Source organism: Triturus cristatus, chromosome 9 (genome assembly GCF_964204655.1).
Source record: "Triturus cristatus chromosome 9, aTriCri1.1, whole genome shotgun sequence".
Taxonomy (NCBI): Eukaryota; Metazoa; Chordata; class Amphibia; order Caudata; family Salamandridae; genus Triturus; species Triturus cristatus.
The window spans coordinates 775662774-775689315 of NC_140592.1; positions in this window are offsets into that span (position 1 = coordinate 775662774).

The window sequence follows — 26542 nt, forward strand, 5'->3', positions numbered from 1 at the left end:
GGGAGTAAAAACATTCGATAATGGTAGGTACTCCAGTCGCATAGATTACTTCCTGGTGGATATTAGAGAATGGCATAGGTTGATTGTTATGACCATAAAATCTAGGGTGGAAAGTGACCACAACCCTCTCTGCATGGAATTCCAAGCACTTAAGGGGTTTAGAGAACCTAAATTAGGGGGGGGGGGGGAAATCACCTTGGATATTGTAGCCTCGAATAATATGCGCCACGTTAAATGGGGCAGATTTATTGAGAACCCAGAGAAGTTGGAGGATCTTAAAAAAGTGGTGATAGATGAAGTGGATAACATAAACATTCAATCTGCCAATCAAAACTTCCCCCAAGCCATGCTTGAGGCTCATACCCACTTCTTTATTAAACTTCAAGGGTTCTTTATGAAGACCACAAAAGCAGATAAGGCCAATAAAATAAAAATATCTGAGGTGGGATGGTACAATAAAGCTTGCAGAGTAGCCCGCCAGAACCTCAGTGCTGAACTTAGATCTAGAAATATTCCAGGTGTGAGAAAGGCTAGAGAGATATACAGGCACACACAGAAAGTGACCAAGAAACAGTGGGATGAGGAACAGTGGCGTGATCTGAAATCTGCTTGTGTAGCTAAAGATCAAAAGCAATTTTGGGCCATAGTCAAGTGGGACAGAGGAGGGACAGCTCATCCGCCTCAAAATAATGTTGCCAAACACCAGTGGGTTGATTTTTTTTAGACCGCAATACGCCTGTAATCCATCTGAAGGAGAGTGTTCCCTTCCCCCACTATCTTCTATCAAAGTCAGCTATTTACGACCAAAGATGTCAACCTAGCACTAGACTGCGTGACTGGGGGTAGAGCCCCAGGAATGGATGGCATTCCAGCCGATGTGTTTTTAAGTGATAGATTATCTTGGTGTCAGTATTTTGAATGGTTAGCTAATTCTGTGGCTAAGGGTGCGCCTATCCCCACCTCATGGAAAGGTGCGGAAATAATTCCGGTTTTTAAAAAGGGTGACAAATCACTACCTAGTAATTATAGACCTATCAGTCTTATAGACTCAGCCCAAAAACGTATAGGTCGACTAGTGCAAAATAAACTGCAATCTTGGGTAGAAGAAAATAACATTTTGTCCCCATATCAAGCTGGTTTTCGACCCTGTACTAGCTCTGTTGATCAGGTTTTTTATTTTTTAGCACTTTATTGGAGGAACGTGACCTTGACCAATGGGACACTTTATGCGGTCTTTGTAGACCTGAAATCAGCCTTTGATTTAGTCCCCCGTTCCAAACTTTGGAGGGTTCTCGCTGAAACAGGGATGGCGCCGGAACTGTTAACGCTTCTTGTCCGCTTGCATGAGAACAACTACTCAAGAATTAGGTGGGGGGCACAGGGTGAGGTGACCGACTCATTTCCTGTCGAGCGTGGTGTCCGACAGGGGTGTGTTTTGGCACCCAAATTGTTTTCTTTATACATCAACGGCATAGTAGATCACCTTAGCCGTTCCCCCACAGATGCCCCGGTATTAGCAGGGGCTCGCGTGCCAGTCCTCATGTTTGGGGACGGCACGCTGATAGTTTCCCGGACTCCGAGCGGGCTCCAGAAGGCAATAAACGCGTTTGGAGATTTCTGTCAAACGCGTGGACTTGAGATAAACACCTCCAAAACCAAGTTCATGTCCCTGAATCAGCGGAAAACATTCAAAGGTGTAATCAATTTTAATGGTACCCCATTAGAACAGGGTGAGGCATTCACGTATTTAGGAATATCTCTCCAGAGTAATATGAGCTGGAAAAGTCACATTGATATGGCTGTTTTAAAATTTCACCAGCTGGCGGGTGTAATTGCTTCTAAGCATAAATCTTCTTTAACCAAGCCCATTACTCCTGCCCTAGAAATCTACAACATGAAGGTCATAAGTGCCTCTTTGTACGGTTCGGAACTGTGGGGTTTTACTAACTTGAAACAATTAACATTGGCAGAGAACAAGTTTATACGCTGTTTAGTTGGGGTTCCCCAAAGTACCCCCACCGTTACGCTTGCATACGATCTTGGCAGGAAAAAAATAGAGGATTTAGCACGGTTACGTCCCCTACTTTACTGGAGACGGATTATGACAACTCCCGAACTAGCCCACTATGCTACTGCCCTGAAGGATATCACCAGGGCAGATCATTTCCATTCCATTCTATGGCTTAAGGAAATTAGGGGTTTGTTAACAAAGTTGGAACTAGACCACCTATGGGTCGACCCAAATGGTTCAAGCTCCCATCAAAGTCAACTTTTAAAAAAATGTACTGGGATATGATTTTGATGTCTGCCCATAGTTTTGGTTCAAATGCTAAGCTAACGGATCGCTTTCTTGACATTAAACCCCTACCATCTTGTGAGGCTTATTGGCATATCATAGAAAGGCTCCCTGATAGAAAACTGTATTTCCAGTTCAGAATTGGGACTCTTCCTGTAAAAGCGTTCACCCATAAATGGTCATCTACTCGGGACATCAAGTGTCACTGTTGTAAAGATCTGACTGAGGATATAGGCCATCTGCTGTTCGTATGTCCCCTGTATACTAGCCCTCGTCGCAAGTGGCTAAAACCAGTGTGTATAAATTTGGGGACACGCAGGTACACAGAGGCCTTAAGAATACTTGAATCAGACTGCACACCCTGTATGGCAATTGCTGTCGCAAAATTTTTAGGGTGGGCCTGGATTATACGCACCCGCACTTTAAAGCCTCCAGAAGCTATCCAATGAACTTTATGACATCGAATAATGTATGATTAACTTTTAAAATTATGTTTTTTTCTGAATTGTTTTAATCCATTGTTGTTTAAACTTTTTTAATCTTTGTAATCGACAGCACCATGGATTAATGAGTTTTTAAAAAATAATGAATTTCATTTTGTAGTATTTAAAGTGTTGTGTTAGGATGTATACTTGCTTTTATGACATGCCGTCGAATAAAGCTTTGAAATTTGATTTGAATAGAATGGTTAAGTGTGAGATATACAAAAACGTTGTAGGTGCTATCCAGCACCCTGAAATGTCTACATATGACCCCCAAGTGGTTTTCTAGTTGTTTAGCTACAGGTGTTAGCTTCTTTAAAATATTTGCTCTTAGGTCAGCATTATCCTATGTAACTTCCTCGGGATCAACTCATGATCTTCATAAGCATTTCCATAACAGTGTTATATTTAGAGGGGATTTTTGAAGAGATACAGTTTGAGATGCTGTAATATGAGTTTCAGTTTGACCTACAGATTCAGTACTCTAATGCTATAGTCTCTGTCAAGAAGAATACATGAATAACTATCTCCAAGAGCCCCATATCTAAACAAAATCTTCACCAATAGAAGTTTCTAAGTATTAAAAGTGATGTTGAGGTGTCCCAGTGTACGGTCACTGGTGTCAAGTTTATGGCATCTACCAGTTTGCTAGTGCCAATGGACCAGTTAAGGGACCAACTGGTCAGTTTTCTTTACTTTAGGGCCACTAGCTTATAATGGGCCAGTGCCCACTATCTGGTTCCAGAGGTGCCTTAAAGGTTAAGTTCTTCGATTTTAGAACCTACTTGCTGTGGTCAGGATTTTCCCATGGCAGCATAGAAGAGGCACAGAGGCACCCCCAGCAAGTCTGAGTGCCACCAGCAGCCAATATCCACCGGCCACTGGAGATTATAGAAGTAAGTCAGAACAGTAACATAATGATCATCCAACTGGTTTTGGAATCTGGATGGCCTACTCCAGCTGCTAAACCTGGACGCTATGCTGGGGGTATGAAGTCCAAGTGTGTCTTGGTTTAATGAAGCGAAAGCAAGGTGAACTAGAAAGCTCCAGAACCTAGATATTTCCCTACTTTATGTCTTGGGCGCCTGGAAAAGGTCAAATTGATGGTGCTTGCTTAAACACAGTTGATCAAGTTGCTTTCACCCTTCATCCAGACAGCTGGGCCTGGGTATCTGGTCACTCATTTGGGAAGACCAATCCAGCCCCTTGACAGTTAAGTGAGCTCTTTTCTTCTCTTCCCAGGTCACAGCAGTAACACGATTTTGCAGGGTTTTCCAGACTCAGGCCCAGTGTGAAGAGAAGATAAAAATCTGGAAGAGATTCTCCCCTTTATCTCAGCCGTCTCTCCTGCAGTGTTTTACAGGCCATCTCAGTGTTGAGTAGGGGATGGTAAAACAACTAGCTGGAAGTTCTACTGCTTGTAGTCCTTCAGTGGTTTAGGTAGACTGCCAGAACAAACCAATAAGTTTGCCTCTTTCACAAGTGTCAGGACTCCTTTGTATGTATCTTCGTATATATCACTTCTATAGTGTAATCCTAGGCAAAAGACAGGGAGCTATGAACATGGTCAAAGGCAGGCTTAAAGTTAGCGAGTAATAGGAGATGAAGCTGAGTTGTAAACGAATAATGCATTGTGATGTAGTGCTCTTCAAAGAGGCGAGTTGTCAATTTTCCCTAAATTGAAGCAGCATTGGGGAGGTCCTGATGTATACTGGGATGTTGTTCCAGATACTGGGTGCATAGATAGCAAGGGCTTTGTTTTTGCTTTTTTAACACTTCATAGTCTGGCATTTCTGTTATGAGTGTGCCTTTGATCTTGGAGGGTCACCCTTGGGTGTTTGCTGGCAGGATTGTGTGTGCCTAGCGTCAGATAGTAAGACCAGTTCTAATTGTTTTAGATATGATGTGTATTCGCTTCGATATGGAGGCTCACTTTACCCCACTGTCAAACGTGATGGTTACAACAAAGGAAATGAAGAATTTGTTAATTTCTTTTAAGCAGAGGGAACCTACAATGGGGTAAGGAGAATCAGCTGGAGGCCACCTTACCCGCTGGTAACAGGTTTTGGGTAGCAGAGCATGGTGAGTGTGTCTGCAGGCTAGCATGACCAAATTCGACACCTAAGGTCCAGCTTAGGAGGAAAGCACCGTTCTTCTAAGCAACAAGCATGGGTATCAACGAACTACAGCAATGAACACGATAGTTATAAACCACACAATTGCAAACACAAAGTATATCATTTATAAATGTTCCAGACATGGTAAAGGACCGACATTATTATTGGATTGAAAGATCTTTTTAATGGGGAGAGCCAGAAAGGTAGTCTCTTCACAGGAGTTCAGGTAAAAGTCCCATACCCTTCCAATAAAAAATTGCATAATATCTGGATTGAGAGGGTTGTAACAACTCTGACTCAGAATAGGGCTGTTGTGCTCTGGGCGTCCACCTCACATGAGAGCACTAATCTGGTGTAGACCAAAAATGTACAACCAAATGATAACCTCCAGTGGGCTTGCATGGTTGTCAGTCATGCAATCATGCCTTGACAATTATGCAAGCCCACTAGTTAAGTTAATTATAGGAAAAACACATGTCTTTCCGGGAAACAAATAAAGTCAGGCCTGGATACCTTGTCCAAAACCATATAGAAGGCTATCATTCCAGCACGAGGCCCAGGTTAGCCTCACTCCTGTAAACATACTTGCTGCATTTTGACATTTTGCTTAACTTGCGTTTTCTGTTTTTTAGCTCTGTTCTGCTCATTGAAGTGCATCTGACCTTTTCCTGGTATAACCTCATACTACATCAAGTGTACATCTGTCAAGAAATGGTCAAACATTGCCTATTTGAAACTGTTTTGTTAGGATTTACTGTGTGTTTTCATAGACAAGTAAACCACTGTTGATCTGGATTTAGGTTAGCGTAGCAAAGGACAAGACAAGTAACCCTACAACATCAGTGTTCTCTATTAATGTTAATAGCATTGTGCAACATATTAGTCCTCCATTGCACAGATGCTGCACACTTGCACAGATAATGCAAATTAATTGAAATACATTTTGTTTAGTGGCCCACATGAAAAGAAAGGCACTACACCTCTACCCTCCCGCACCACAACTCTATCCTTAATACTGCCACTCCACCATTACACTGCACTGACAATTTCCAGCACTACATTGTTACCCTAAGTACTGCATTATCCGAAAGCTGCTCCACCAAGCTCAGTACCATATCCCTAACTGACCATCACATCATGAACCCAACACTGCATCACACCAACATTCTGCACCTTACCTCCACCACAGCCCCACACCACCATTCCATGTCCATGTTAAAAACTGCCTTCCCACTCACTAGCAATGTGCCTCTTCCCCTCAAAATAGTGCTCTAAATAGCCCTATAACCACACCTCTATCCATGCACATGATGCTCCCACTTGCAGCACCTTTATAGCACTGCACCCCTACCTCCAGGACTACATTTCCCAGCTCCCCACCACCATCGCCTTCCAAAAACTACTGATCCTCAGCACTGTAGTACAACCACAGAACTATCATTAGTCTCTCCAACCATCAACAGGCACCACATTTTCAAGCCAATCTTTCACTTCTGGGACATCAGCATCACTTGCATCTGCAGGCTCATCGAAAGAACAGAACCCTCTTTGGACATGATTGTCTGAATTTAGTTTCTTGTCAAACTCAGAGGAATCTAGAGTAATGGCAACATTTTGAAGGACAGTGCAGGAAATGGTTCAGTAGTACATGAATGAAAGTGTACTATTGGGCTAAACCAAGATACACTGCTAATCTAGCATGCACATACAATTCAATAGTTACTGCTAAGCAGAGATAGAGGAGATTGTAGATTGACCAGTACCTATTTTTCCTGCATCTCATTGCCTGTGTAAACAATTTGACAAAAACACTTAAACGTTCTGCACTTTTGCAAACAGAAATATTTTGTGTACCAGTGATTAAGTTGTCATTTGGAGATGAAGGTATCTGTATATACAAATGTACATACTTTCCATGACAGCACTAGAGTGTGTTTTTCCTTCCACTGCTGTCTTCGCAACATAGCTATGAAGTGGATATTGTCTTTGTTCCACTACCAGAACATGTGACAACAGTGGCTGCTTTAATAATCTGAGACAAGTGAGAACTTGAAGATATACTGACAGTCTAGATAAGGAGACTAGACCGGAAGGCAGACAGGTAACATGGAATAACACATCAAAAGCCAACTCACTTTTGTATAACACATGCAAAGTTCATTCCATTAAGTACAACACCACACTAGCCAATACATCAAAAGGCTTGTACCTAAGCGCAAAATATGGCCAAATATATCTAAAACATTTTAAAAAGGTAGAAATAAATATAGAACCGTGAAGAAAAGAGAATTTGCTATGTACAGCTGGGTGTTGTAATAAAAAGTATTTATTTATTTAGGTGCTCCGTAATGTGTTGTGTGTCACCTCACTGTCACTTCTGAGCTTCTGAGACATGCAGGGGAGCAAAATAGAAATAACACAAATGAACAATCAGAGCCTAGTTGGATGAACAAGGAACACCATATCCAGCAAACATCAACTATAAATAGGTGTACACATTTTTCAATAAACATTTGCAAAAATGTGCCCATTTTCCATTCGCTAAGCCCATGGAGTAGCTTTGATCTCCACGAAAGTAACAAGAAATAATGTAAAGGAACCAGTTCCAGCCAAGATTGTTTTTGTTCCGAAATGTATTCTGCCGAGGGCTCCTGATTTTCTCAAAAGTCAGGGGTGTACAAAGAAAATCAACGTTTGTCTAAAATAATCTAATTACAGTCACACAAACATTAGCCTATCAACATTTTATATAACACAAAGCATTGGTACCATGTTAATCTATGTAGAGATTTTACATTGTCTGGGAGCCATATTGTATCTGCACATTTTTCCCTAATCCTCCTCGTTCCAATCCAGAATTTTTTGCGTCTATTATGCTGTGAATTCTATGTCCACTGTTACCAAATCGTTTTATGCAGGGGAAATTCCTGTCCCAACAAGTATTTATGGAAAGGGTGCATACATTACACATGTGTATAAGCCCTGGAGGTGTACCAGAGCAGTGGTGCTGGCTCTAATAACGACATTCAAGGCAAGACATTGGGAGGAAATATTCTGGATCAAAATTAACAACAGCAAAAACACTGCAGACATGAAAGAATCACTCCTTCACCATCCAGAAACGAGAATGACTAAACGTGAATACAGCGAAACGAATAAAAACCGCACATGAACCAAGATATTGCAGTTTTTGATCCTTCATGAGATTCAATCTTATACAAGAAAGGAAAATGGTTTAATTCCAAATTGGCACTTTTCCCTCGGGATCATATGCCCTGGACAAATAAAGGGTACATGGGTGCCCTCCAGCTCCCAAGGATCAACTTTTCAGGGGATGTTCTGATTGTCCCATGGCACCAAGACCCTCAAGTCCAGGACCAAGCCATGTTCCAGGAACTAAAAGTGTATAGAGAATTGACTGTGGAGATTACATTAATGGAGCTCTCAACCTTTTTTACACAAATTACCCACCTGGTCAAGCTGGGAAGAAAGGAGGCAAACGATCAATCACACCCCAAAATGCATGCATATCTTCTTCAAACTGTGGGCAAATTCTGTTTTCAACCTGCGAGTAAGATACAGGGGATGACAAACAGATGGAAAGGATTGTGTATGTATGAAAATGGCATCAAATATAATTTCCCCGCTTAGAAGATGGGTTGGATAGGTGGAAAATTCAGAAAATGGTAATCATACTTTAGACAAGAAGCCTTTGGTGGACAGGGAGAAAGAGCACCTCAATTTGAATGCTGCAGAAGGTGATTCCAAGGGTGGCCTCACTGTCCGGGGAATTATGAACCTTCGGGCCTTCCAGATGCAATTCAGGAGGGCCACCCAAGAATCCCATGGAAATTCCAGCCAATAAACATTTTCTTCACAGCCTCCTAGCTCAGAAAGTGGGAATTTGTGTAAATGGACCCACCCACACACCAGAACTAGTGCGAAGATTTGATTCAACACCAGTAATCTGTACTTGCATAAGCACACTGATTTCTATGCTGACAAGCACACTTGGCATATGAAAGGTGCAGCTGTGCTGGCACAAACAGTGACATGCATGGAAATCCAGAACCGGAAGTGGCCAAAAAGTAATACGGTGAAAATAATAAAAACACCTTAAGCAAGTGGATGTATGACGTTACAACGCATGCTGTTACAACGCATGCTGTTACAACAAAAGTTTTACAACGCGAGTGCATTGACAACGCAGGACATTACAACGCAAGTCTTTACATCCACTTGCACTAGATGGCGTGCTAACATTAAAAAAGTGTAATTTACTATTCCAACTCCAGTCCACGTAACAGTAGGGAAGGTGTTGGGACAGTAAACTACACTATTTTTAATGTTAGCACGCCATCTAGTGCAAGTCGATGTAAAGACTTGCGTTGTAATGTCCTGCGTTGTCAATGCACTCGCGTTGTAACAGTTTCGTTGTAATGGTAGTGCGTTGTAAAAGTTGCATTGTGAAGGTTGTTCCCCTAAGCAAGTATAAGGCTGCAGATTTAGAGCCAAATGGTAATCCAGTATTGCACAAAAAGGGAAAATATATGGTGTACTCGTAGCCCATTGTCTAAGGGATGATATACCCTGAAAAATGAGACTGTGCAAGAGTACGTCTTGGTCCTTAAACATTCATCTTTTTTGGGCGCAGCCTTGTGGAACTAACAGTAGATGAAGAAGCCTGCAACTTGTTTCCAAAATAGCTCTCATTGACAAGTGGGAGAAATTAAGGCAAATGATCACTCATTTCCCTAAAGGCTAAGAGAATGTGCTTTAATCTGTAGGCCAACCCTGGGTACCATCGCTGCATGGGTGAACAGGGCCTATCAATCATTAACTCACCACTCCAAAAGGAGTTCTATTAGTGAATGCCATCAAAGTGTCCACACGAAAGACCTGTCAATTCTTTGAGAGGCAAATCCCACTGTCATGTATAATCTACTGCTCTCTAAACAAGCAAAGCCATGAGTGTGGCTAGACAAGGTTCCCAGAGCTCAATGTGCTATTGGGTTCAAACTGCACTCCACTGATGAGGCCCAAAAGGCTGAAACAATTTTAGCATTGGTTATGTTCACATTCAAAGATGATATTGCCTGTCAGTTTCTACTGGGCTGTTCCTAAAGAAGCAGTACCAAGGTTGCTTTGCATATGGTTGTTGAATGTTTTGAGTACCACAGTAAACAAAACAAGCATTGGCATAGCCAAAAGGTCTCGCCTTTGGGACCTTATAAGTGTTTAGCCATGCAACAGTTGCATAACTAAATACTTATAAGGTCCCAAAAGCGAGACCTATTGGCTTTGCAAAGCGGCCGCGCGGCCGCAAAAGTGAAAGTAATCTCGGTAAAGCGCAGAGCGTGCGCCCGCGCACATGCACTGTAGCTCTAGGCTGGCCTTGTAGCACTTTTTGGAGCCCTCTCAATAAGTCTCGCCAGACCTGCGCAGGCAAGACCTAAAAAGGGGAGGACTGGAATGTGGCCCAGAGTTGTTACCAGTTTTTGAGATTGATTAAAGCATTCAAACACTTTTCTATGTCTCTTAGTGCTCAAGTGGCATGCCGGCCTCACCAGTGGAATTGTTTGCCCCAGTCAAGAAAGAGTGCTTAGAATATTGGCTAGTGTCAATGCCACTTACCCATAGAGTAATAGTCAGCGATTCGTCAAATTGAAACTTCAACCAAGGAACGTGATCCTAGTAGATTAATAATGTGAGAGGTTAAGCCTTCAGGATTTACATATAGGAACACCAGTGAAGCAAAACAGGGCAATGTTGATGCTGCTCTTCAATAATCCCTTAACTGCTTACCCAGCTCGTCAACTTTAGAGCATAAGAAGATGATTACTACCCTTTTTCTGTTCCTGGTGCAAATCTGCCCCAGAGCCCTATAAGTCTTGATCTGTGGTACCAGTTCACCCAACCAATAAATCCAGTCAAAAGCATGCGGGAATTCTTCTGAAAACAGAGACAATTCATGAGAAGATAAGCATACAAATAAAAGATTAGCATGGACCAGAATGAAAATACCAGTGCTGTGATATCTGGAAAGGTAGGCTTTAATGCTCCTACCCACCAGCATATTGATAACACAAAAAGAAATAAAGACCATGACTTCCCCTACTAGTTTTGTGAAAAAAAGATACTTTGCAGTAGATTGCAGGCATAAGTCACTGATTTATGTGAAAACCAGAGGGTGTGCCTCGCACCTCGATGAGCCCCCAATTGCCTAGTGTGTCATAGGAGTGAATTTGGTAGTGTTTTGCAAGGTTCCTCTCATGCTAGATGTTCCCTCAAATTCGGAAGACAATTAACTAGAGAGATGTGGAAGGGGACACAGACACTACAAGCATTATCAAAGCCAATCGGTCTGGCCTTTCACATAGCTACAGTAACTCCGATAATTACTAGATGTCCTTTTCAAGTCAAAAGAAACAGTGTGAAGTTTTTAAGAAGACAGCCACCCTTCCAAAACTTTACTGGATACCACTCTCAAGTCATAACGAACTGCTTAAGAAGTCAAACACAAAGCTGCAATTACTCATGTTGTCACTAAATGTTCCTCTTGAGTAGGCTGCAGCTGCTTCAAATGAGTTGCACCAAGCTGTGGGGTAGTGGCTTTATTATATAAATTTGCATATACACTCTTTCTGTTTTAATCATTTGTTTTCCATAGGACTAATTATTTGCTAAAGCTGGTTTCTAATATTGAGTGAAAATTACAGATTTTAATACATTCCTTGATTTTTTCCAAAAGGTTTGTGATCACACCTTACTATTTATGGGAACATTTATTCACTGGTAAGTACAAGTACAGTTAAATGGCTTATATTGGCTATTTATGTTTTGGTGGATGTAAGCTTTGTCTTTGAGTTAAGAGGAGTATTTTCTGCATACCGACAGTTCATACAACACTCCAATATGGGTGACATATTTCCACAAATAGTTACTAGAGGGCTCTCTCAGGTAGTTGAATAAAAATCACAAGCCGGTGAGGGATGTGACTTCAAATTAAAAATCAGCATTTACACTCTCGCTACTTTAACGCATTGTGTTCATTTTCAGTAGGATAAATGAATTTATCAGAGCTGGTTTATAGTAAGGAATGAACATTGTAATTTACAATAAGAGTTGTGAAAATAGTCATGTAGCCCCACGTTACATAGGGTGTTTCAATCATTGTGAAGTGCAAGTGTCTAACAATTTCTATTTTTGGGCAGCTATTTTTTTAGGTATATGTGCCAGGGCAAAATGCAGTGACTCAAAGTAAAAGCATCCAATGGTTGGAGTGCGCTGACCTGTTGATTTATACCTCCTGCAGGGGTGGGAAGGACTGTACCTCGATTTACAAGTCAACAGACCAATGGTGAATGATTGTTGATGGGGGGGCCTATATTTGTATGCATTTTTTGCATGATATTTTCTGAAAAGATAAGGCTGGTGAGACAGCTAAAGCTGTCTTGAGCCGGACCTAAAATCACTTGTCATGACTGTCATTATTAATGGAATAAGTAAATAACTTAAATACAAATCTAAAAGACTTTAAGTTTTAATGCCTGTATTACTGTATTGGTAATGCATAAATCGAGCAAAGTAACAACATGGTAATAGATGATTGTAGATCAGCGTCATCAAAATATAGTTTATTTCTGTTGTGTTGAAACACCTTTATAATTCTTTATAAATGAAAGATCAGCCAAGACTCGTGCTTGAAAAGATGCTTATTTGTACAACAACTCACATGTCTATGGGGAAATAAATCTTCTTTTCCTTTTCATAAGGGTGTCATCTTATGGGTGTGCTCATGTCAAATATCCCACTTGGGGGAGAGGGTCTGTGATGCTGTCTGGATGCTGATTTACATACAGAGCAAGTAACAATATCAGAGGTGGCAAACAGTGATTTTCAACTATTGTAACCCTTCCCCCTAGTAGGCCACTGATTTACCTGTAGCTGTGGATTTGCACAGCCATACTTCTCCTTCTCTTCTCTTTGCACTGCTCCTAATGTATGGATGATGCTCCCTGTACTGTTATTTAAAAATGAAATAAAGTTGTTTATTAAAAAAAAAAACATTAGTGATAGACTTGTGTCTAGTGAAAGTAACAAAGAATCACAAGGCATTTTCATTGGCTTTTTTGTCTCGGGAGCTACATAAACGTAAATGGGTTCTGGGAAAACTGGGCACCAAGACCCCATAGAGACTTGGAGTAAGGCTTCATATCTCTATTTTTCGAGGGGTGAACGTTTTGGAATTCTAGCATCTTGGAACAAAACAAAGTATCAGCAGTGGGTTTTTTTAATTCCAGGAATATGCCTTGCTCTGAAAACAATGCGATTCTTCAAACACAGAAAAACATACCTTTTCAGTAACCTCAGCATTATTTTAAAGGCAATTAATCTCCTCCACTACTGGCATGCATGCTAGCCTAAAGTCTATGGATCTGTCTCTACAACCCCTTTGCAAATAACCAATGGCAATAGGAATGGAAACAACTCCAGAAATGTCTCCAGTCAGACAGAAGCCACTCACTTAGGTGACACTGTATGTACCGGTCTGCCCAGGGATAACCAAAAAGCTCAAATGGTTTATCAAGTCTAAAAAGGGTCATCATAGCAAAGGCACATCCTCTTGAGCAAGGGACGGCTAAGTTCAGAAAATTGATGACTTTCTTGAAATTTTCAACCAAGCATTCTAAGAGAGGGCTGAGATGCTAAAAATATCCAGATCACACTTAGCAGCCATTGAGAGTACTTTTGACAACGAACTTTGAGCCACCAAATTAAACCCCAAGAGCCTAAAATCACATGGAGGTACCTTTGCACAGTACCATCTAACCACCTAACAACTGGTCCAAGGCAATGTACGGCATAAAGAAGACTTCAAAATGAATTATGTCATTCACTGATTGCCACCTCGGAGAGGAGAGGTTAGGAATGAACCAAATCTGCTTAGGCTCTTTCTTGTGCACAATCCACAGTGGATTGCATACAAAATAACTAAACAGAAGCTGGGAAAAAGGCCCTACAAATCTACCACGAGTTGATTGCTATCCTGTAGTCTTTGCTGTGATATGTTCATTCACCACCAAAGGCTTGTGATTCTTAGTCACTCTGGGCCAGATGTACGAAAAGATTTAGCATTTCTTAATGGACCGAAACGCAGTTTTGGTCCATTAAGAAATGCTAAATTGCCTTTCCATATGTTCAAAGGCAGATCTGGAAACGCACAATGCGATTTCTACCCAGTAGAAATCACATTTTGCGATTCCCTAAATAGAAACTAGCAAATAGGGATTTCTTATTTGCGATTTCCTCACCACATGTAGAAAGCATTCCCTAAATGCAAAATCGGCATGTAGGAAATGCTATTGCCAATGTCTCTAAGTCAATGGTAACCTTGTGCAATTTGAAAAAAACACCCCAAAATGCTTTTTTTAAAGTACCATAGAGCACGCACATGCCCCTAGGGCATTTGTGCACTTTACATGTGCACCACTTTTTTGGGGGGGGGCATCAAGGTGGGCCTTATGCCCATGAGCACCCTTGGTTTTGCATTTGGAAATTTGTGATTTCCTATTCGGAAATTGCAAATTTGGAAATTCAAAACCATTCGTACCTCTGGTCCTTTAGGACCACAGGAACGAATGGTTTAGCATTTCCTAAATAACGATTTCCAAATAGCAATTCCTACAGAGAAGGAATTGGTATTAGGAAATCGCTATTTTTGTACGTTCCATTTTGCATTTCCTAAATAGCGATTTCTTAGGATTCTCTATTTAGGGAATGCAAAAAAGGAATTTCGTACATCTGGCCCTATGTACCCTACCACACCTGTGGCAGGAATGCTGAAAGCATTCCTAACGCTGAAATAGAACTTTTATACTGAATGAACATATTCATAATGATTAAGGCAAGGAATCGTAGTGTTGGACCTGAGATCCTTGGTGTGGTTTTCCCCCAACCTTTTGCCTTCCAATCTCCTGTTTTCTTACTTCGTTTGTGCTGACTTTAGGACTCTGTGCTCTTTACCACTGTTAACATCAAGCAGTGATGCTGACGTGCTTGTGCTCACTCGTTTAAACATGATATAAATGGCTTACACCCAATTGGCATATTTTATTTACTTTCAAGTCCCTAGTAAAGTGATACTACACATACCCAGTGCCTGTAAATTAAATGATACTAGTGGGCCTCCAGCACTTTTTGCATCACCCACTTAAGTAGCTCTGCTTACATGTCTCAGGCCTGCCATTGCAGCTTGTGTGTGCAGTTTAAACTGCCATTTTGACCTGGCAAGATAAACCTCTTGCCAGGACAAAAAAAACCTAAGTCACCCCTGGGGTAGACCCTACAGGGTATTTAAAAAGTTGGACATTTACTTTTATGTTTTACATATTCTGGTAATGAAAAACTACTGAATTTGTTTTTAACTACTTTGAGGCTTACCTCTCTCATAGGATAACATTGGGTTACCTTATTACATTTTAATAAGTGCTAACTTTCAATTAGGAGCAGGTAGACAGGTCGAGTTTGGTGTCTATGGAATTGTGATTAAAACCCCTCTTTAATGGTAAAGTTGGATTTTTTGTCACAATTCCCAAAAGTTGGCATTTTCTTGTCCTAACCATGTGGTGCTTACTGCCTGTTCCGGGGTCACATGACTAGGCATAGCTTGGAGTTGGTATATGTGTTGCTCCCAGACAGTGAGACAAAGGGGTGCTAGGTTTCGGCAGGATGGGCCACTCTGCATTAATGAGCAAGAGGAGTTGTCACCACAATTTCACAATTGCATATCACAAAGCCTCTGCCTGGACACTCTCAGAAAGGGGTTGGACACCAGTCTATTGTGACCCCAGACAATCTGGGGTGAGGGCAGGGAGGCCGGAAAGTCCAAGTACCTTTTGGGGCGGGAACCTCTAGAAGCTTCTCCTACTTTAAAGTGGGCACCAGGTATAAATATTGGACCTCAGATCCCAAATCTTCAGTGCACATCTGAACCTGTGGAAGACTCAGAAGATTGACTGCTGTGCTGCTTGCAGCGAGAATGACTACCACTCTTCTGCCCTTCTCTGCTGTCCTGCTGCCCTCCTGCCTGAGTGAGAAGAACTGGATGTGCATCTTGAACCCAGGACCACCAGAGTGACTCCATGGGCTAGTTGGCTGGCCTCCTGACCAGAGCCTCAGGGACAGAAGGGTCTGACCACTTTGAAGCCTGCACCTGGACTCTGTCAGCTGTGAGTCCTACCCTCTCAAATAGTGCTACCCCAGTCCTGGATCCTTGGAAGGGGGCCTGAAGGTGCTCTGCCTGCCCAACTATGATCCCAGCTGAACCGAAGCATCAGAGCCACTGCACAATGCATCGCCACTCCAAACTCTGGACCAAAACCACTGCCTGAACTTTCTCTGGTGCAAGACTTCGACTCACCGCTCGCAGCCTCCCAGGAACTGCTGCTGTGTGGCACATCCTCAGATTGCAATCCCCTCGTCAACGGCATCCTCAATGACAACACCAGACTCTGCATCACAAGCTATAAATAGCATACCATACTTTCTATACCTACCACACCTACCTACCATAGAATCTGTACCTACCTATCTCCCATAGCAGCCATTCACATACCATAACACCCACATCTACCTAACAACCATATCAATAATACCTTGCATATTGGAAATTACCCACCACTCTACAATACTTACCAGATCAGACTTAGGCTACCATTCCTTCTTACCATACTGACCATAGTTACCTATAATAGCTATTCCACCTACAATATCTAACCTACCACCCATAACCTACCTACCATACCTAGCCTATTGTGCCTAATGTACCCTATACATCCTGCTTCTAACTCTGCAGAACGTATATCTTACTCATGCCCTGAAATTAATGTTTTGTGAATAGGGGGCAATTTATGCTATGGGATCTCTAGTAAGGGGTTAGGACACTGGAGTCTACTACAGAACCACTTTTCTCTAACTCAAAGGATCTCTAGTGATGCCCTAAGGTACTGCAGCCTGCACTGGGAACGTGAACATTGCAGCTCTTGAAAGATATGAAAATGTAAAGGCTATTTCTTCTTTAAAATGGCGAAACCTATTGACTTTGCCAAAGCTTGTTTTTTATTTCTGCATGACTAGGATTAGAACAGGCCCATCCTTAACCAACCTTTTCAAGGAGTCATAAATTCGAGCAGATCTTTCTTCTATTTCTCAGTGTATCTCTACATGAGTTACAAGCCTTCACCCATTTAAAATCCTTGTCTTTTTCTAACCCTGCACTTGCTATTTGCACCATATGGAACTTATAAATTCTGTCCAAATAAAATACCACCTGCTCCACTAGCTCTGGGGATTTCTCAGCAAGGAGGGCCACGTAAATGGTTAGGTAAATCAACAGTTTTTCAGGATTCTTCTACCTTAGGTTTACAGAATTTGAATACCGACTCTTTGCTGTCTTTGGGAGCCACCTCCACTCTTAAAAAAAAACAATACATTTCCCTTTGCAAAACTTTTCCTTTTGAATAATGGAGATATTTCCACACAAATACCCTGGGGCTGATGCTATAATCTCTGTTCCAGAGCTGGATGGAAAACCTTTACCGTGGTTGGCGTGCATGTATCTATGTCAGTTGACCTGAGACATTTTTTTTATTTATCCTGATGATACATATTAGGGAGCGTGAGCTTGGGAACACATACATACATACTCTATGTCCCTCATATCCACCTCTAATCTCCTCTGAGAAATCATTGACTTGATGCCTGTTCAATGTGCCCATGCAGGGCCCACCATCTCACAGTCTGCCAGCTGCACAGGAGCACTCTTGATTTAGGAAAGAAACAAAAAGCCCATGAAGTGTCAGCGACAAGTCCCAGCCAAGTCGGGCCCCGTGCACAGGATCAGACTGTGACAGAAAATAGGCCCAGGCACCAAAATAAAGATGGCCCCACTAGTGATTGAGATAGCTAAAAAAGAGGCCCATGTTTAGAAATTGGGACAGTTTTGAACGTGTAAAGACACGTTGTATAAGGGTTTTGCAAGAAAGGGAAGACTGCGTGGATTTGTGCTTGCTGCAGACAATGTTTGTTTTAAGATCAAGGAAATCATCAGTAAAAACCGGCCATTTAACAGGCCCACAAACAACCAGAAAACCAGATCACACACTAAACTGTCATAACAGCCCGTTGGGCATTGCCTGATTACCCTACAGGCCAGAAAGCCCCTGCCCATGCACCCCTCAGAGGTAAGGTGGCAGAACAAGAAACTGCAGCAAAACAAGAAACCGATGCCAAGGAGGACTCCAGGCAATGAGCAACAGATGAGCAGGAAGAAACAGCAGGTTCATTTGAGGGTTGACGCAGGCACAACAAAAAGGTTAGTTCACCAATCTATGATTTATAACCCCTAGTGCTCCCTCTGATGTGGCCCACAATGCACCAAGGAGTTCTCTTACAGCTGCTTGCCACGAACTGCCCCCTAACCTGGAAGTGTCTAGGTTGCGTCTTTGATTGGCTGTAAGAGTCAATTTTTACACTGGATCTACCTGAAATCTTTTGCTGGGGCCGACCCCCCATCACACTGACCCTCAGTGGCATTTTTTAAATCAGCATGCAAAAGCGGATGAGCTTAGAGGAGTGCCATGAAAGTAGACAAAGAGATGCAATGCAAATTTAACTTTTAAGTATATTCCCAAAGATCTGGAAAGCCCCCTTACTTAAACTCAAATGGCCACTGTGTTTTTATGTAGAATGTTCTAAACTTGCTCAAAATTAGTTTGTATTTACAAGATATGTGTAAGAATGGGGAAGAGTAATAAAAGAAGCTTATGAAAAGGGAAACTAATGTTGGAATTTGGGAATTTTTCTATGTGGGTGCGTACTTTACACAATCTTAGCATCAAGAGCCCAGGCTTTAGGAATCAAAGTATGTGAATCCCTTACAGATACCATATACTGGTACACAATGGATCTTATTCCTATCGATCTTCGTGAATAAAGTGTGGTGGGGGGGAGTTTAGGGGGTGTGGTCATTCATCTTCTAATCATGGACCTCAAGAATGGATCAAATGCCCAGCTTGCTTCCACTTTGAGAAGAACCTTCTTAGCCTAAGAAAACAAGGCAATCATTCTGGTAGTCACTTTAAATGCCCCTGACTCTCTCCCCCATAGCATCTGTTGCCTTGCACATGATTTATATGTTGGTTTCCTTTGGTCGTGAGAGCTCCCGAGGAAAAACAGCTTAAGAAATCAGTGAAACGATAAAAAAAATTCTCCAATTATCCTTATCAAGCACTCCTTTTTAAGAGTGGCATCTATTATATTTTAATAAACACCCTGAAATGCAAATGATTTGTTTGCCTTCCCATGTTGAAAATGTCTTCAGTTCTTTACTGCTGGGTTAAAAATGTAACAGATCCTTAAAAAGAAGGGTCATCCTGGTCGATTGGTGCTAGTAATGCAGGGACGATCCCATGGGGGATTGTAAGAGCGGATCTCTTCTGATGGAGTCTGCAGGAGTGTGGAAACTGCTGGGCTGACCTGCCTGGGCTTCAGCCCTAGAGATGCTGGCTCTTGGACCAGCCCTAACGGAAAGATACTCAGGGAGTGTCAGTGGAATGCGTGAATCCACCTCAACACAACAGCCCCTTGGTGTGCTCGGAGATGAGTAGAGGATAGATAAGGAAAGAGTTTAAAGGTGCTAAACATAATACCTGAGGCTGAAATTCCCGAACTTTTACAGTGGTGCAAACTTTGAGCCAGTCCACTTTTGTACCACTTGGCTCGTTTTGTAATAGAGAAGGCTACAAATCTAGTTTGCTGCAGTAACATATTGCCTACATTTTTTGCACTAAGGCAAAAATGATGCAAACTGAACTTGTATTCTAAAAAATGTAACAATACGTGTTGTCCTTTATTGAAAAGTAAAATAGCAACTTGAATTTGACACAAAATTATAGTTGCTTCATTTGTCAGTCAGTCAGTCAAAATAACTTTGTGTCGGCAGCCAAAGCCCTAAAAGTATGAATAACATTACATGAAAGAAAATTAGCTACATAAATAACTAAAAGACAATGAAATCAATCACTACGATGTGTAAAATCAAGCAAAGGTGATGCATTTCATATTTTCATGATTTGGTGCAAAGGGGCAAACTAATCATACAGCAGGTTAAAAACCATGGTTGCTTCATTTCTGACCACAAAAACAGTCGAAATAGTGGAAAATTAATTTGCTTTATTTTTTGTTTAACAAAGGTTGGTCATAGATCAGGTATTTTCTACATTAGAAACCATATTTCTCACGTAAATCGTCTTATAATTAGAAGACATGTCAATTGTTCCACAATCTGTATCCTCCTTTTTTTTCATTTAGTGCTAAAAATAATATTGCAGTATTAACTACAGCAAAAACTGTTTACTCTGTTGCCTATTGTAGAAGCTGCAGAAATAGTGCAAAAGGACATTTTTGCACGATTGTGACATTTATGTAATCTGGCACCTGGTACTAGGGTGTGTATCCAAGGAGACTACAAAATAGTCCTGAATTTCCACCACCCCTCCTGGAACTACTAATATTGGAGGCATTGACAATTGTAGGGAGAGAATAACTTCTTGTTAGATGTTATTGGGGCATAACTTGTGGAATCTATGTTTCCAGACTGATTTAGGCATGTTTCCCCCATTGTTGTTCAGTGTTGTACCCCTTGTATCTGCTTTAAGCAAATGAGGTGTGCAGGTAAAAAGCATGAGACCCAGCAGATTCTGTAATTTCCAGTGGGGCCAACAGGTCATGCTGCCACTCCCTGCTTTAATTATGGAGGACTCACAATCCATGTGTGTTGTAGGTCAGCTGTATGAGAATACTGAAGTGTCAGTTTCATAGTACAAGAAAGGATAAGTTAGACAAGTGGGGAAGGTGTGAGGTGAAAGCTCTCAAACAACAGAGGGCTAAACTTTTAAAATGATATGAGGATTTTAGATAAAATTATAGATGCAGGATTTGCGCTTGTTCAAATATTTCTGTTTATAGTCCATTCTTGGAGGGAGGTGACCTGTTAGATTGGTATTTGATAACTGAGACACAGTGCCTTGTTCAACTTTTTTGTATTTGCACCACCAATTGGCTAAAATGTTGTTTGCTTGTTTTGCTGTATGCTGATTCACATTAGTGTGTGCATACTGAAGCCTAGATGTTCAAAAGGCAAGACATACAAATGTAAATTAATGCTTACACTTTACAGAATGTGAAAGTACACATATATTCATTAATGCACATAAGATATTACATCAGAATGCAAGAATTTTATGTAGACTTAAATTTGTTGTCAGTAGCAGGGAGTGGCTTTCCAGAGCTGGAATGTCATTCAAAATTGATGACAACCTGCAAACCTATAAGTTTTGGTGTATTCTCATTTTTTTCCTAGCCCGTTGTAACCCCAGGTAAAGTCAGAGATTTATTCCAGTCAATGACAGGAGTATATCCATTTGGAAATAGGAAGGAAGCACCCCCCACAATTGGTGGGGGTGTATAGGAACACCTTTTCTCTGCAGACCAAATAAAACAATAAGTAAAAGAAAAAGGTGGCAAATGTCTTTTTGCTAGACATTTACATATGTAAATATAGACAGTTATGTAGGCGTACATTTTTACAATTGTGAGGACTCCTGATACGCTGCAATTGTCAAAGCATCCAAGGAGTAATCCTGTAATCTCCTGAGAATTCAAAACAAATTTGAACACTTAGTCCAAACATGATGCATTTCTTTTGGATTAAACATGATTTTCGTTTTTATGAATCGCCCCAATGTTTTTGACTACAAGGAAAGAAGTCCTGCAGAAATTGCACGTTTACAGCACACTCAGAGCAGTGTCAGTTTAAGGATTTTGGGGGGCCCAGGAAAGACATATTTGAAGGCTCCTATATGGATCAAATTTAAATAGTATTACCCATTTCCTGCTAATTCAAGCCCACATTCTGCCAAACAATACTAACTTATACATTAAACTTTAACAGGGTCCCACAAAAACGGCTGGAAGATGTCTTGCTTGGAACATCAAAAATCCTTAAAATGACACAGGATAGATAGATACTGAATCAGAGGTAGAGGCAGGGATGGACTGGGAACTCAAAGCAGCCCTGGTAATTTTTGTAGGACCAGCCGCCTCCCACCCCGGGGGCGCGGGGGGGGGGGGGGGAGAGGGCGTATAGGGAGGCAAGTGTGAAGCACTGCTGCTTTTGTCACTGGGGACCGATATTGCAGCAATCCTGCAAAACTTGCCACCAGTAACAACAAGCATTGGCATAGCCAATAGGTCTCGCCTTTGGGACCTTATAAGTGTTTAGCCATGCAACAGTTGCATAACTAAATACTTATAAGGTCCCAAAAGCGAGACCTATTGGCTATGCAAAGCGGCCGCAATAGTGAAAGTGATCGCGATCACGATCGAACATCTAAGCGGCCGCGAAACCGAAAGTAATGGCGGTAAAGCGCGGCGCGCGCACCCGCGCACATGCACTGTAGCTCTAGGCTGGCCTGGTAGCACTTTTTGGAGCCCTCTCAATAAGTCTCGCCTGACCAGCGCATGCGCTGGGTCAGGCGAGACCTAAAAAACCGGCCCCCACTTCTGTAAAACAGGCCCTCACCCTTCCAACCTCCCAGGAAAATGCCCGATGCCTGCACCAGCCAGTCTGCCCCTGGGTAGAGGTAGGAAGAGATGGAGAGATTTATAGATAGAGAAATAAGATAGCCAGAGGTCAAACAGAGAGAAAATGTACTTTCTCAAGGGGCCCCTTAAAAGGTGGGGGCCCTGGTCAATGTAACACTCTTTCCATGTTGTAAAACGTCTCTAACTCAGAAACGCTAAATCTCTTTGCAGATATTTATTTCAAAAGAGCACGAAATTCCTTTTAAAAATGGACTGCAATATCATAGTATCAAACTACAGCGATGCATTAGAATTACAAGAAAATATTACGTGCGTCGTCTGAGCGGAATTATTGCCAACTCTTACATTCTGCTATTTCATCTCTGGAAGACCCCCCAAGCCCTTCGAATTCCACATCGTGTCTGTCACATGTTATTGAATTGGCATGTTTGTAAATTACATGCAGCGCGAGCCCTCCGCTCCAGTAGCTGGGGCGCTGGTCTCCCGCCATCAATGCCAAAATAGTATTGCCGGCACATTTCCTCCAGCCTTTCATTGAGTTCTGTGTGGCAGCCAGTGCATTCTTGAACAAATGCTTCGGTAGGCATGGCAACCGGGCCTTGTCTGGGAGCTGCCGAACATGCGAGCGCCCCGTCCTCCCTGGAAGTTAATTCTTTCTGTGTTTTAAATGTGGTTAGAAGTTGTCGGCCACATCTGTGTTTGCCATAAATTGCAGGCCTGATGTAGGCAGTGGTGCGCGGACTGAGCAAAGCCCGTGGGCCAGGCTTGTGAATGTATTGTCTTCGTAGCCCCAGGCACCTCGAGGTTTCTTGAGCCGATTGTTATGTTGACTTTCCCTAATTGCAGGGGAGGAGCTAGGGGCGAAGTGATGGACAGCCACGCACTCAGTGGGGCGCGTGAACAACTCTGGCATTGCCCCACCGAGCTGAACACACTGCTTGACAATGCTCTCTGGGGCGATGCTGTAGAGGGACCCGCAGAAACATAACGTTTTAGTATATTTTCAGAAAGAAAAGGGAATTTAAAAAAAGACAAAAACTCAAATCTTCAAGCATATAATGCAATAAATACCTACTTTGTAGTCACAGGAAACGTTTACAGATACATCTATTACTACTAACTAGACAATATACCATTACCAGTGTGATGTAGTTTTGTCAAGGTGGAAAAGTTACCAGTATGGGTTTTAAAGTTGCAAAGTCTTGTCTCAAACTTCACTGGTTTTACGAAAAAAGAATCCTGCATTGCCAATAGCAATGGGATCAGCTTGTAACTGAAAGTGGCTCTTCAGTCACTGATCAGTTTAGGCACTCGATAAGTCATTATATATGCACTCTGTCACTCATCCTTGCACTCATACATCGATTTATCCACCCACTGACTTATTCTTCCATTCCCCACTTACCTATCTGCAATAAAACAGACACCCAAACTCAGCAACCACATGGGCGATAAATTAAAAGAATGAAAGTCTAAAAAAGAAAACATGCCGCCAGTTAAACTTGAAGGGCCAAAGCTTGCAATACAAAAAAGAAATTAAAAAAAAAGAAACATAAATAAATCCTCTCTACTGAGCAAAAGGTTTCCAACAAGGCAAAACGTGCAACACAAGAACTCTATTTCAGCGTAAATTCACAATTTTTGCCCAATCCAAATCTATACTCAAGGGAATCAACATTTGGGTGGAGCCAAAGCCCTTCTCCTAGTAGTTCTATCTTTACAAATATGTACACTATTACAGCTGAGAAAACAATATACAGCCCTCCCTAAAAAGGCATAACAAGGATTCTCGATTCCGGTGGCGAGGGTAGGTGAGCCTGCACACAATCTCTGGATTTCCGGACACTAACTGTTGGTGTCCCTTTTATTCCGCCGGAAATTGATGAGGCCATACTATTTAGGCCCTTAGGTTCCGTGACATCAGTGGGACATTGCCCACTGTATTACGATGTGGGAGGTAGGTTTTCCCCTCTCATCTTGTGTAGCTAGCATTTGATACCCTGGTCCTGATGAATTGCCCACGATCTTACTGACAACAGAGGCAAGAAACATGTCGACCGAATGAGAGTAGGACGTAGGCATCTAGGCACTTAACCTCTATAACCCCTATAACCCCTAGCTTTACGCCACTCTATTGACTTTTAATCAGGCAATTTACCTACCAGAATAAATACAATTCAAGGAATAATTTACCTGTTTTAACTCACTTACACTACATCTACACTACTGGGTCCCTCACCCCCACTGCACCAAACGGCAGGGACAAAAGATCTCCGACAAAGAGCCCCATTTATGGGAGCCCGTTAGGCATTGCAGCACCGGCCCGACGAGGAGCAAGCCTAGATGATGAAGCATGACACATATAACTTGCTGGGTGTGTGAGGGCTCCAGTTCCGAAGAGGGGTCTCCCCCTCTCACTTTGAATAATAGGATTCACTTATTGAACCTACATATCGAACCTAGTACTCGCTGACCTTATATGTCTCCTCACCCTTAGGAACTGCATACCCATCTTTATACATATTGGCCTGGGCACGTATGCTGGACCTGAAAAAAAGCCCTATTGTCCCTTGTCTTGTTGTTACACAGCACCCCAAGGTGCCTGCCACCGGGTGCAGGGATCCACAGAGGGGCACCATAGGTGCCCCCAGGCCGCCATACGGCAGCCTCGCACCCATGGGGGCCCTACTGGGGGCCCCCAAAGACAGTTTCCAACTGCCTTTTCGTGCCGGAAAAACCGGCACGAAAAGGCAGTGAAAAACTGCCATTGTACTCCCTCGGTCGCAAAGAGGCTGCCCAGGGAGTACTGAGGGATTTCCGGACAGCGGACGTGCTCTCCGAGCCTGCCGTCCGCAATCTGGAAATCTGTGTCGAATTCCTTTCCGACCGAGCCCATCAGAATGGCTCGGTTGGAAAGGAATCCGGCCGACACGATCCGAATCAGTCGGAAGGGCTCCGACCGTCGGTCAGAGCCCTTCCGACCGAAATCGGAATCGGCCCCATAGTAGCCATCCATCTCATCCCCTGGTCGGAGCCAATCCTAGCCTACCGCCACGCTCATAGATGAGCTCTCCTGCTCTGAGTCAAGTTTTCCAAGCAGGCTAGCCATTGTGTCCTCCAACCTGTGCACTATACATATAGTGGTGGACCCACACATGGCCCCATGCTGTCACCTTTTCGACACCACTGACTGGTAATTGATGAAAAGTGTAGTCTCAGTCCCTCTATTTCCTGCTCCTGAACACCATGCACACAGAACATCCTGGAGCAGGAAATCTTCTCTCGGATGTTGGGTCGTAGATTTTTTTTATATCTCGTTGCCTAGAAATAGGGCTGAAGTTTCTCAATGTTTTCTAACTACAAGGGTGAAATATAAAATGTCTTCACCCTTTGCTGTTAGCGGGAATCAAAAGAAGCAAAACACTCACTACGAAATAACGTAAAATAGTAATGCACCAAGGGCCATATGTAGGAAGCCCAATACCGGTCGGTAACGGACGATTTTCGGTAAATATCCCGTTACCGACCGGTATTTAGGCTTTTGGTATGTAGGGGGCACATTTCAGGATTCGGTAATTTACCGAATCGGTAAAATTACCGAATCGGTAATTTTACCGATTCTGTAAATACCGAATCCTGAAATGATCTGTAGGTAACACTCAATTGAGTGATGTCTAGGAAAAAGAATTCGGTATTTAGCACCAAATATAGGTTGGTGCTAAATACCGAATACATTGCACAAAGCAATATTTTGCTGAAATAACAGTGCCATGTGGCAGACATACATGCCCTTAGGGCATGTATGTCCGCCACATGTGCACACATGCAGGAATCAGGGGTGCAACAGGGTGTCAATGTGACACCCTGCCACCCTTGAATGTGCTCCCCCCATTACCGAATCGGTATTTACCGATTCGGTAATGAGGCATACCTTCCCATTGATTCAATGGGAAGGTATGCCTCATTACCGATTCGGTAAA